The following is a 12,447-nucleotide window of genomic DNA, read 5'->3' on the forward strand; positions in this document are numbered from 1 at the left end:
TGTTTCTCTGGGGAAACTAGAATAAACCCTGGATGAAACCCTCAAATCTGGGTTTTCATTGGTTTTATAATTGTTCAGTTCAACCATAGGCTAACCAGATTGTCTACCATTTTCATTCAGTTTTAAAAGCTAAGATCACCAAGACCCTACAGGGTCAAACTAAAGTTGTAGCTAGGGTCTGGAGTTCTTGGAAAGCCAAAGTTAACCTTCCTGTTAACAGGAAGTCTCTCTGCTATGACTCCTACTTCACCTCTGCAATAATAATCAGGAAATTCTGAGCATACTTACATAACTCTTCCTACCTTTCAAGAGAAGTCTCAATAAACAGTCAAACAAAAGATTCCAAATCAGGGATAGCTGGCCACCATCTTCCTTGCTCGCCCTAGCATCTTCCTCTGGAAATGCCTCTGAAGCCAAAAGCCCCTCAGGTCTCCCCATCCCAGGGTCGGTCGTACTGTCTCCTACTGGTGCTGGCCTTTTCCATTCCTACACACGCCTTCTCTCACAGCCCAGTCTCCTGTCAATGCTTTGTAGGAGGAATGGTTTCTTAATGTTTAAGTAGGGCTTTTTCAGCATGAGGAAGACCATTTCTTCTTCGTGGTCATGAAGTCCTGACACAAGCAGTGATAAAGATTGTCTGTTGACCTGATTGGTTTCGAGGAGGTACCTTTTGGAATTCACAGCATGACTCTGCCTATCTTCTGTAAATGTTGGTTTATGCCTAATTTGATCTATTTCTAGATCCCATAATCTCATTCCACCGTTGGCCACTAGGTGAATAGCGATAAGTATTTGGGGGCTTTATTCTAAGAGGGCAGTTAAGGGACTCTCAGACCATGTGATCCTTTCAAGTCTTGCCTCCATGCTTTGTTGGACCAGCGCAGCATTAAATCTAGGTCCCATTCTGTCCCACTACTATGACAAACTCCCTCTGAGTACTTTACCTGATGGTTTATAAATTCTGAGGTTTTTTTGCTCTCACTGGTGGGAACATAAATATTCCCAGACCGTGAGCCTTTGACTTTGGTCCTGCTAAGACACTGAGGTGTGCTTTCCCAGTCTTGGGTAACTTCCTCTGGTTCGTGCTGAGTAAGCTTCCTTTGAAACAATGAAATGCTTTCGTCTTGTCTTATCTTGCCTGTTCTTAACTATTTCAACAAGAGCTAATGACAGAGCCAAAACCTTCCTTGGTTCTGAAGTTAATGAATTCACTGAGTGAGACCACACACTTGTGCTGTCAGAAGCTTTCCATCTCCTGAATCAGGGTATCGCAATTTTTTCTCTATGACATAAACTGGCTCAAAGCACTTCATTTCCTTTAAGTATTTTGACTTTGGCTTCAAAATTGTGTTCACAGTTGAACAATATTATTTGAATTTGTAGGGATTTATTATTGTTCTTGAATCTTTTTGACTCAAAGTATCATGTTTCACTTTTTTTTTTTAAGATTTCCTTTATTTATTTGACAGAGATAGACACAGAGAGGGGGGAACACAGGCAGGGAGAGTGGGAGAGGGAGAAGCAGGCTTCCCGCCAAGCAGGGAGCCCAATGTGGGCTTCAATCCCAAAACCCTGGGATCATGACCTGAGCCGAAGGCAGACGCTTAACAACTGAGCCACCCAGGCTCCCCATGTTTCACCTTTTAAATGGTGCTATTGTTCCAATCTACAGAGAAAAAACTTGTCCAGTGAGGACCTTTGGGCTAGGTGGTTTGCTGGGCAGGACATCATAGCCAGAACTTCCTGGATCCCCTATGTTCTGGCTAAGCTAAGAGGTGCTCTTAGGACATCCTTGATCATCATCTTACCTTGTGAGTATTTTGAAATTCATTCTAGAATTGTACTTTGTAAGTTGGAGTCGCTGAATAGCCCCTCTGATGTGGTGAAAATGTCTGTAATCTTCTTCCCAGTAACTCATAATCCAGTCTTATCATGAGAAAAATATCAAATTCCATTAATGGGACGTCTTAAAAAATACCTGACCAGAACTCCTCAAACTATCAAAGTCATCAAAAACAAGTAGAGTCTGTGAAACTCCCATAGCGCAGCCAAGAGGAGTCAGAGGAGACTTGACAACTAAATACAATGTGGTATCCTTAAATGGGATCTTGGAACAGAAAAGGGACATTAGGTAAAAACTAAAGAAATCTGAATAAAACTATTGACATTATTTAATAATAATGTATCAACAGTGGTTCATTAATTGTAAAAAATGTATCACATTTTTGTAAAATGTCAATAATAGGAGAAACTAGGTGCAGGGTATGGGAACTCTATATTATCTTGTCAATTTCTCTATAAATATAAAACCATTCTAAAAATAAAGTCAATTAAAATAATCCTAAGGGATCTACAAAAAAGCTACCAAGAGGCACCTGGATGGCTCACCCAATTAAGCATCTGCCTTTGGCTCAGGCCATGATCCCAGGGTCCTGGTATCAAGCCCCACATTAGTCTCCCTATTCAGCAGGGAATCTGCTTTTTCCTCTGCCTCTGTCCATCCCCACCCCATTCATGTTCTATCTTTAAAATAAATAAACAAATACAATCTTAGAAAGATAAAAACTACCAAAACTAATAACTAAGTTGGGAAGGTTACAAGATGGAAGGTTGTGCACCAAAGAATTATTTCATCAGACTTGAGATGTTCAAACCCTACACAAGCCAGAAAATAGACTGGCTTTTGACTGAGTCTGGGGAGATAAGCTCTAAGCTCTTCAAATATCTTGCCTGATGAGTGTCCTGGTACACCTGGAGCCTTGGACCTCACCAGGGAGTTTATGCTAACAATGTGATTTATGGTGGAGACCTTGGGTCATATTGTATCATTTCTACCTCCTAAGAGGCTAGAGAGATTGAGTAACTAAGGTCAGTCACATTCTCCATTTTTAAATTCCTGAGTCCCAATAAAAATAAATCCCGGACACCAAGGCTAAGGTGAGCTCCCCTGGTCTGCCATTCTTTGTATGTGTTGTCATACATCATTGCTGGGAGAATCAAGTGCTGTTCATTGACTCCAGTGGTAGAAGAGAGCATGAATCTCACTTCTGGTCTCTATGAGCTTGTTTCCATTGCTGATTTTAATGTACATCCTTTCACTGTAATAAACTATAATTGTGAGTAGAACAGCGTTTCTGAATTCTCGGAGTTCTTCCAGTGAATCATCAAATATGATGGTGGTTTTGGGAACCCCCAACACAAAGGCCAATAGGTCAGCATACAAAAATCAGTTGTATTTGTACAACTGTTGAACATTGTACAACATTGAACAGCTGTAAAATGAAACTAGAAACACAAGTCCATTTACAGTAGCAGCCCCAAGTATAAAACATGTAGGAATGAATTTTACAAAAATATGTTCAAGTCTATAGATGCAAACTACAAAACTTTGCTAAATAATTCTAGAATTTCCATTTCACTCTTTTTTTTCCATTTCACTCTTTCTATGGATTAAATTATTTGATGAAATTCTTCATTTTCCCCTCTGTATTCTGAATACATCAGTCATAGTCCTTTCAATGTCTCTGGCTACTCAATATCTGGGTCGCCCAGGAGACTATTTCTATTGTCTGAGGTTTTTTCTTTTGCTTTTTTGATCAATTGGACTGTTTCTTGGCATTTCGGCTGAGTTTTTATTTAATGCTGAACATTGTGTGTAAAGAATTGTAGGAGCTCTGGTAGGTTCACTGAAGAGGGAATTATCTTCTGGAAGTCAAACAGCATTTTGGTAGAGCCTCGTGATACAATTGATGGGAAGTGGGCAATTTGGACACACCATTTCCTTTCAGTGCTTTCAGGTGGCTTCACTTTGTAGTACTTATAATTATACTGTACATTTATTTTGTACCATATCTCTACTTCAGAGCCCAAAGAAGCTCTAAAAGGCACCATAAAATTTGAGCATCAGGGAGATGTAGAAAAAGGGGCCAGTAGACACTGATAGACTTTTTGTGTGACGTGATCTTCATCTCTCTTTCCAGAACATGTGAGACAGGCCCATTACCTGAACTTCTTTGAACACATTTCCTAATGACCCTGAACACCATTATGAAGTGTGCTTTCAGGCACCAGGGCAGTGCCTCGATGAACAGGTCAGTGACTAAAGGACAGGAAGTAAACTCATTCACCACCAGCTATTCCCTCCATTAGCATGCTGCCCCACCTCCTCTCTTCCAGCATCTCCAAATTCTGCCTGGAAGCAGTTCTTAACAAAAGCAAACTCATCCACCTTGGCCAGCAGGCTTTTCTGCCTCACCATACCTGGTTTACAAATTCAGCCTCAAAACCTCCACTTTAATACATATTGTCAAGTAGCCAATGAGCCTGCACGTTCGTGTTGGGCTTTGCATTGCCTGAGACCTGCATAAAACAACCAGTTGCCTGAGACACAAATGCCAATGATGGATGCTTCTGCAGTGACGCTTGGACAACATGGAGCATACGGGTAGTTCTCAAGAAAGAAATGGCAGCTAAAGTTGAGGCAGGGCAGGGCCAGTTGTAGAATCCCAAAGTCCTGTACTCCAGACAGGATTCTAGCCATTAGGTCCGCCCCCACAACTCACGAGGGATCCCATCAAAGATCACTCCACCCAGACTCCCAGCCTGGGCAGACTCCTCCCTCTGCTCGGGAAAAGGCGGGTTGCTGGTACAGCATCCATCTTCCCAGGGACTGTGTAAGCTCTGCCATCTGGTGGTAATCAAGATGTTACAAGCAGTGGGGAGAAAAGATAACAGACATTTGCAAAAAGAAAGCACTGTGTTCTGTGAATGAGCTTTTAGAAAGTGTTCAGGCTCAAAGCAAACTGGAATCTTCTCCTTCCCCTTACTTGTTTATACTGTGGCAGAACTAATTAAGTATAAATGGATTCAATCCTTACAGAAACCAATAGAAAGCATGTAACTTATTAGAGCCTTAGAAATGCTCATATTCTTGGAGTACCTGGTTGGTTCTGTCAGTGGAATGGGCAACTCTTGATCTTGGGGTTGTGAGTTCAAGCCCCACGTTGGGTACAAAGATTACTTAAAAAAGAAATCTTTAAAAAAAAAGAAATGCTCATCTTCTTTGATGGAGTCGTCCCACTCCTAGGTGTTTGTAACTCCTGGGTGTTTGTCCTGAGGAAGGGTTTTATTGCTTCAGAGCTTTGATGGGAGGGCCGCAAGGATGAGGGTCATCCAGACAGAGGCACTGTCATACTGTCACAGGCACTGTCAGAGATCCACGGGGAGTGGTCAGGAATCAGACCTCCAGCCCCACCCCAGACTGAGCTGGGACATCAGCAAAGCGTAGATGGAGAAAAAGAGACCTGGGAATGCAGTCATCTGGGAGGCACAATGGGGCTTCAGGGACCGGGAGACTAGGCGGTTCTTTCCAGGTAAATGAGAGCTCACTGGACTCCACTACCTGTCAAACAAGCCTAGGTCCGCCCAACCCAGCTGGCTTGCAGACTAATCCTAGACCCTACTTATTAAAGAAGGACCTTTGCAAAGAGGTAAAAACCATTTTTTTAAAGATGTTCATATATCTATTTGACAAAGAGAGAGAGAAAGCAAGACAGCACAAACTGGGGGAGCTGCAGAGAAAGAGGGAGAAGTAGGCTCTCCACTGAGCAAGGAACCCGACGCAGGACTTGATCCCTGCACCCGGGATCACGACCTGAGCCAAAAGCAGACACTAACTGACTGAGCCACCCAGGCACCCCAAAGTAAAACCATTTTTAATACCTTCAACTGGGCCAGGTGAAAAGAGGGAGCACAGGTGGGCACCAGCTGGTGGGCAATGGGACTATGTGCTGAGTGACTGGCAGGTGCTGGGCATGGCAAGTGTGAGGCTACCGCATGCCAGATCTTTGGCTAGGGCCTTATGCTGGACTCTCACTGCAAATATGAAGCAGATCCTCTTTTTAATGTCCATTTAAGGAAAGGAAAACTAAGTCCTAGTGGCGTGAAGTGATTTGCTTAAGGTCATGCAACGGATTTAATTGGCAGAGCTGGGACTCATTGACATATTCAGTCACTCAACAAACACCAAGCCCTTGCTCTATGCAGGGATTATGCCAGATGTCCAGGGGATGTCCTGCTCTCCAGGAACTCACAGACATGGACCATGAAAAGGGAAGGCGGTGTCAGAGAGCCAGCCTGAAGGACGTGAGGCTGGCAGAAGGAACACGAGCTGTCAACATGAACAACAGGCATGAATATGTGAAGCCCTGTGGGAGGAGAGGGAATGGGAGGCTGGAGAACCTCATGCAGTGTAAAGTGTGCCCTCAAGAGCAGGAGCACAGAAGCTGGAGAAGTAGGACGGCAAGTCACAGAGGGACCTCAGTGTGGCCATCTACTGGCTGCTCAGGATACGGCAGGCACAAGGAAAAGGAAAATTATGCCAGCCATTGCGGGCACTCACCCACTATTTACTATATGCTTTCTATGCATGCATGAGCTCATTTACTCTTCACCGCAACCCAATAAGATGGGCATCATTCTACCCCTGATTTTCAGATCCAGGCACTGAGGTACCTTTGTTACGAATTTCCCCAACATCACACCAATATAAAGTTGGCAGGGAGGGATTTGCCCAAGGAAGTCTGGCTTCAAGCCCATGCCCACAGACATGAAGCTGCACCTGCCCGGAGCAGTGGGGATTGCCTTGCAGGTGTAAAGGGCTGGGTCCCACCTGGCTGTGTTTGGGAAAAGTCTTTCTTGTGGCAGCGTGGAGGCTGGTGAGAGCATGCAATGTGAGTGAAAACAGGGAGACAGGAAAACTGGCTGCAAACATCCAGGCGAGCTGGAGGCCAGAAGCAGGGGAGCAGGAGTGGGACTGAGGGAGGGGAATTTAGTGTGAAGAGATGGGTCTCTGTCCTGGGCAGAGGAGTGGCGGTACCACCAACAAGGACAGGGGACCTAGGTTGGCAAAATATTGGGATTCCATTTGGACCTAAGGTGCCCGAGGAGTGGTGCAGGAGGCAACTGGAATGGGACTGATTTGGAAGTTGGTACTTCGTGGCAGTAATGGGAAAGAACTGAGTGGATGAGGCCCCCCATGTCGTTCCTTCAACAAACATGTCCTGGGGACCTCCAGTATTCTGAGCCTGTGCTGGGCACCCAGACACTACAATACACAAGACAGATGCATCTCTGCCTCATAGAATGCCAACTTCACTGTCTTGTCCAGAGCACAATCCCATGACCAAAGTGAGTCCACCATCCTGTGGGAACCCAGCAAGGTGAGGGCAGGGGGTCAGGAGCAGTGCCCCAGAGAAAATGGCCATGATCCTATTAGGTTGAGAGTGGAAGGATCAGATAAACCAACACACCTTGCGACAAGAAGATGGGACTCTGGCGCCCTTGGTGAGAGCTGTCTCTGCAGTGTTAGGGGTGGAATCGAGGCCAGGAGGCCGAGGAGCAAGTGGGAAGGATAGAGGCAGAAATGGCAAATGCGGACTAGTCCTTTTAGATACTCAGAGCAGTCCTTCTTCCCTTTCCCAGCATCTTTCCAAATGTGCTGTGAGCTTTGTAATGGCAAACTCCCTATTTTCTTCAGCTCCCCATTTCACACACACACACAAACACACAGGGTGTATGCTGGGGTAGAATTAGCAATGGATTTAAAGTCAAAAGCCTAGAGCCCAATGCCTTTAGCTAGCCCAATGCCCCTAATTAGGCTTGTGACACTAAAGTCTCCTCCTTTTCTGAGTCTGCATTTCCTCCCCCAGGAAAATGGGTCCAGTTATGTCCACCTGGTAGGGTCAGAATGGGGCTTGAGTCACAAAGCATTCTCCCGCCACATAGAAACCTCAGCTTCTGTGTGAACACCAGCACCACCACCCGCACTACCGCTGCGTATGGAGGGAAGGCTCTTCCCAGTCTCTTGTTCCAGCTTGTTAGGTCTTGGGGCCTGGAAGATGCTTCCATCAGCTTCTGCCCCTCCCTCTCTGTCCCTCTCCCTTCTGCTTGCTGGAGCTCCCTCTCCTCCCCGACCCTTTCCCCACCTTAATAGCACCTGTCCTCACCACCTCTGTCCCACATGTGGGCTCACAGCTAGAACTGGTCAAGAGCCTGGTTATTCATTTGCAAAGTCCACATGCAGAACTGTACCAGCCTCAGTGATGCAGAACGAACCCATGTAGCCAGCTCCTTTATGCTGGGGCCTCCAGAGGTCCAGAAGAGCAGCTGTGTCCAGCATGTTCTGTCCTCACCAGCCATGCAGAGCCTCTAGTGGACTCTCACTCCAACTTGGTACATGACCTTAGGCTTCAGATTCCATAGTACAGCATTAGTAACCCGGCCTAAATGATTCTAAGGGTTTTGCTAGCTCTGGCACACTGTGGTCTTGCACACAATTCAGCCAATCCTGGAATACTAGTAGAAATAAAAAAACAGCAGCTAACATTCATTGTGCATGAACTGTGTGCTAGGCACTGTTCAACGTGTTTCTGTGCATTGTTTCTTTTCATCTTGACACCATCTCTTACCAGACAAATACCATTTACTGGCCCCAGTTTACGGGAGAATGAACTGTAGCCTGATAAGTTGAGTTCACTTATCCAAGGTCACTTGATACAACGTGTCTGAGCACTGCTGTATGCAGGCTGCCTGACCCAGTCCTGGCTCTTAACCTCCCAGGGGGTGTCCAACTCTGGTACAACTACTAACCCAACCGTGCACTCACTTTGCCTTCCAGCCCATCCCTGCACATGCCCAGGGCCTCCTCAATTCCACATGCCCATAAATGTGTCCTCGCCACCCCCCCACACACACTGCTGCTTGTCCCCTCGCACCTGTCATTCTCAGTGCCACTCACTAGGCTGCATGGGGCCTTGGTGAGATTGGAAAAAGGCTCCCCTGCCCTTCACGCAGACACGGGCCCAAACTAGCTTGCAAGGCCTGGTTAGTGGAGACGTGGCCTGCACAGCCTTGTGCAATGTCCCAGGCTCCACCACCTTCCAACTTGCTCAGAACAATACCAGAGCACCAGAACTCATCCTTAACTTCTGTTTCTCTTTCCTCCCCTCTCTCTCATATCAAGCTCTCTCTATTTTGCTTTTCCAGGAGGTCTCCTGGGAAAGATGAGCAAGGTGCGGGCACAACTGGGGGACAGCGGCGGGGAAGGGGAGGGTTCTGGAGCTATGCCATGGGAAAGCCTCTGGTACAGCACTTAAGGGGGAAGAGTACAGCCTGAAGCTCAAGTTCAAAAGCGCTCTGCTGATCTGCTCTTCCTATTGAGCGTGGAGCCACCAGATGGCAGCCAAGGCCATAGGCAGACAGAGGGGGGGGGGGGGGGGGGGGGGGGGGGGGTGTATGGATGTTCAGGGGGCTCATCATTGACCCCGTCACCTTCAATCAGAGAGCAGGAAAGAACGAGTACTTGTGTGTTTCATGTGCCTGTGTGTGCGAAGAGTATGGACAAGCACACACCTGGACAAACAACTGGGTTTAACCTCTTCCTTCCTTTGGGTTTCCTCACCACACCTGGAGCTTCCCTTCTTCTGAGACCAGCCCTGTCCTGGGTGCTGGTGATGCAGAGGGAAGTGACCCCATTCCTGCCCTCCAGGAGCTCCCAGGCCTGGCAAGCAAACAGACCACAGGGTGGTGTGTACAGAGATGGCTGGAACAGCCCAGAGGAAGGCCCAGCAGTGGCAGGGGCAATAAGGGCATACATGATCTCCATTTCCTCCCAGCAGCCTTTCAGGGAAAACCCAGCAGAATCAATCCTACTGGCAAGCCAGTGGCACAACTGATAGGCAAGGCGGTCCGCAAGGTAAGGCACAGAGCTGGAATATGAGCCAGAGTCTGTAGGATTCTCAAGTTTATGATCTTGGCCAATGCGTGCACTTGTGGGGACTGGAAATGGGGGAGGAGAGCCAAGCTGGGGAGGTCCAGGCCCCAGACCAGACCTGGAGAATAGGCAGATGCCTCCCATCCTGGTCCCAGAGCAAGTTCTGACAGCTCCAACTATCTGACTCACGGGTGAACTTGGTCCAAGGGGACAAGGCAGAGGGCGTGTGATTGGGATCACCACTGCAGTGCCACTCTGCACTCCCGCCTCCAGTTGTACCCTAAGCTGGGGGGATGCCACCTCTGCAGAGCAGTAGTCTTGATCTGATGGCTCCTTGAAGCAGTCTTTCTGCTCAGGTTACTCTGAGCCTAAGGGAAATCATCTTGAAAAATATTCCAACCACCCAACACTCTGTCCTATAACAGGTGACACTCGAGATAGAATTCCACAGCCCTGTTTTTGAAACCAACTCCAGATTGGAAGTTCCTCTTGGAGTCTAACTGAAGTAAGCCACCCCGAAATCTACCTCCAATTCAGCAGTTGCCGGTCGGAGCCTTTAGTGCCTGAGTCTGGATGTAATCTATAGGTAACCCTGTGAAATTCACAAGTTTTAGGTAGTGAAGAGGAAAGGTGCGAGCCCTGTTCCAGGAAAAGCAAGACTGTCCTCTAGTAGTAAGAGAATCTCCCGGCCGTTCAGCCAGGCTCTGGGCGGCCTGAGCTTTCCGGCTGGAGAACGGGTGAAGGGATCAGCGAGAGATGATGCCACGCGAAGAAGTGAGACGCCAGTGAGGGAGGCCGAGGGATGTCCCAGGCCAAGGGACCAGCACGGTGCCGCTAGGGCAGGTGGGACGCGCAGGGGAACCCATCGGATACAGAGAAAGGAAACAAGGGGAAAGAGGAGGTGGTGAGTACTAGCTCGGGGTGGAGGAAAGAAGAGGAGGAGACTAGAAGACGGAGATAAAAACAGGACAAGAGGTGCACTCAGGGAGACAGAGATCCGTAAAGGCTGGGAGAGCAAAAAAGGAGACCGGGACGAGTGGGAGAAAAGGGCGGGGAGGGAGCAGGAAATCGTGAAGGCCCACCCACCCGCCCTGTGCGGGGCTACTTTCAGGCCAGCCCACCGCTCCAGCGGCGCGGTCCCTCCTCCTGTCACTCAAGGAGATGAGCATCCCCTCCCCCAGGGCTGGCGGGGGAGGGGCTCAACTCCCTCCCCGCCCCAGCTCAGGGGCTCCGTTCCCCAGGACCCCTGATCGCCGCCCCCTTGGGACTAGCTGTGCAGCCCCGATAGATGGTGGGGGGCCTAGCTGGTGTGTTATCAGCCTCCTCCAGGAGCGAGCCTGAGCCTCTCGGCGGCTGCCAGCCTGAGATTAGGCCCCGGAGGGTCATTAAGCACCGCCCTGGCCCGGGCCCAGCCTCTTTCCCCTCCCTCCCTCTGGCCGGGCTGGCAGGTGGGAACAGGCGATAAGGGCTGGGGGCTCTGGGGCCGGCAGGTCCATGCCCCCTGCCCCCTGCCAGGGCAGGAACATGGGGTGGGGGGAAGGTCAATACCAGCCCAGCACCTGCAAGGATCCCGGAGTTCCCACCACCCTGCCTCCTCCACCGTAGAGAGGGGGCTAAGGTGGCTCCCAGGGAGGCAGAGGCAGGGAAGAGGGTGGCCTGCCCCAGGAACCAGGCAGGACAGCGACTGCCACTGGCCCTTGCTAGGCAGCCTCACAGGTGGGAGAGGCCAGGCTTCACTTGCTGCAAGGAGGCCGAGGGATGGTAGCTCTGCCTTCTACCTGGGAGGGTGTGTTGGGCCAGACATGAACCCACCCCAGGCCCTCAGGGACAACTCAGGGCAGCAGTGGGAGGGAGGGAATGGAGGTTTGTGCAAGGAGAATCAATCCAAGCAGTGAAAAGGTTCAGACAAGGAGGCTGGAAAGGAAGAACAGGGTGTTTGTGCCTTAGCAGAGGCCCTCTAGTAACCTCTGTCCCTCCTCCAGTAAGTTAGAGGCTGGCCTCCTGGCTCTGCCCTCTGGTCTAGTCAACGAGGACTTCCTAGAGGAAGAGGAACCTTAGCAGAGCCAAGAAAAAGGAATATGCAGAGTTGGAACTGGCAGCAGTGAGTGAGAAGGCATCTGCCCACAAGAGCACAGTCACAATTCACTAAGCTGAGGCTCAGAGAGGAGAAGCAACTTGTCCTGAGTCACACAGCAGGCAAGGGAAGGCTTGGGGCAAAGACCCTGGCTTCATTCTGCACAGGATTCTTCCTTCTGCTGCAGGCTACAAATTAGACCTCAGTGGTAAGAAAGGATAAATCAGATCTTAGATGGGTCTTCCCTGGAGCATTTGGCTGAAACCCCCGAACAGCAAGGCAAAGGTTACAGTGGGGAAGTGAGGGGGCCATGGCTGGTTGGGACAGTCAGCAGAGGGAGATCTTTAGGACAAGGTGGACTGCCTTCTACCCTCTAGCCACACTCATCTGGATCTGGGATTGCTCCTAGCTAGGCCTGTCTCAGGCTGTCACCCCATATTCTGTCTGTTCCTAGAAGAATGACAGTCACAGGGACGAGGGGCCTCCAGGGTCAGCCAGCCTGATGACTGGGCTGCCTCCTCCCACCTCCCTCCCTCCTGCTTCATTCCCCCTGGGACCCAGTACCCTGACTCCACCCACCCCTCAGGACAGGGAGTCAGGG

The sequence above is a fragment of the Enhydra lutris genome, unplaced genomic scaffold, assembly GCF_002288905.1.
Source record: "Enhydra lutris kenyoni isolate GAN:26980312 unplaced genomic scaffold, ASM228890v2 scaffoldscaffold9, whole genome shotgun sequence".
Taxonomy (NCBI): domain Eukaryota; kingdom Metazoa; phylum Chordata; class Mammalia; order Carnivora; family Mustelidae; genus Enhydra; species Enhydra lutris.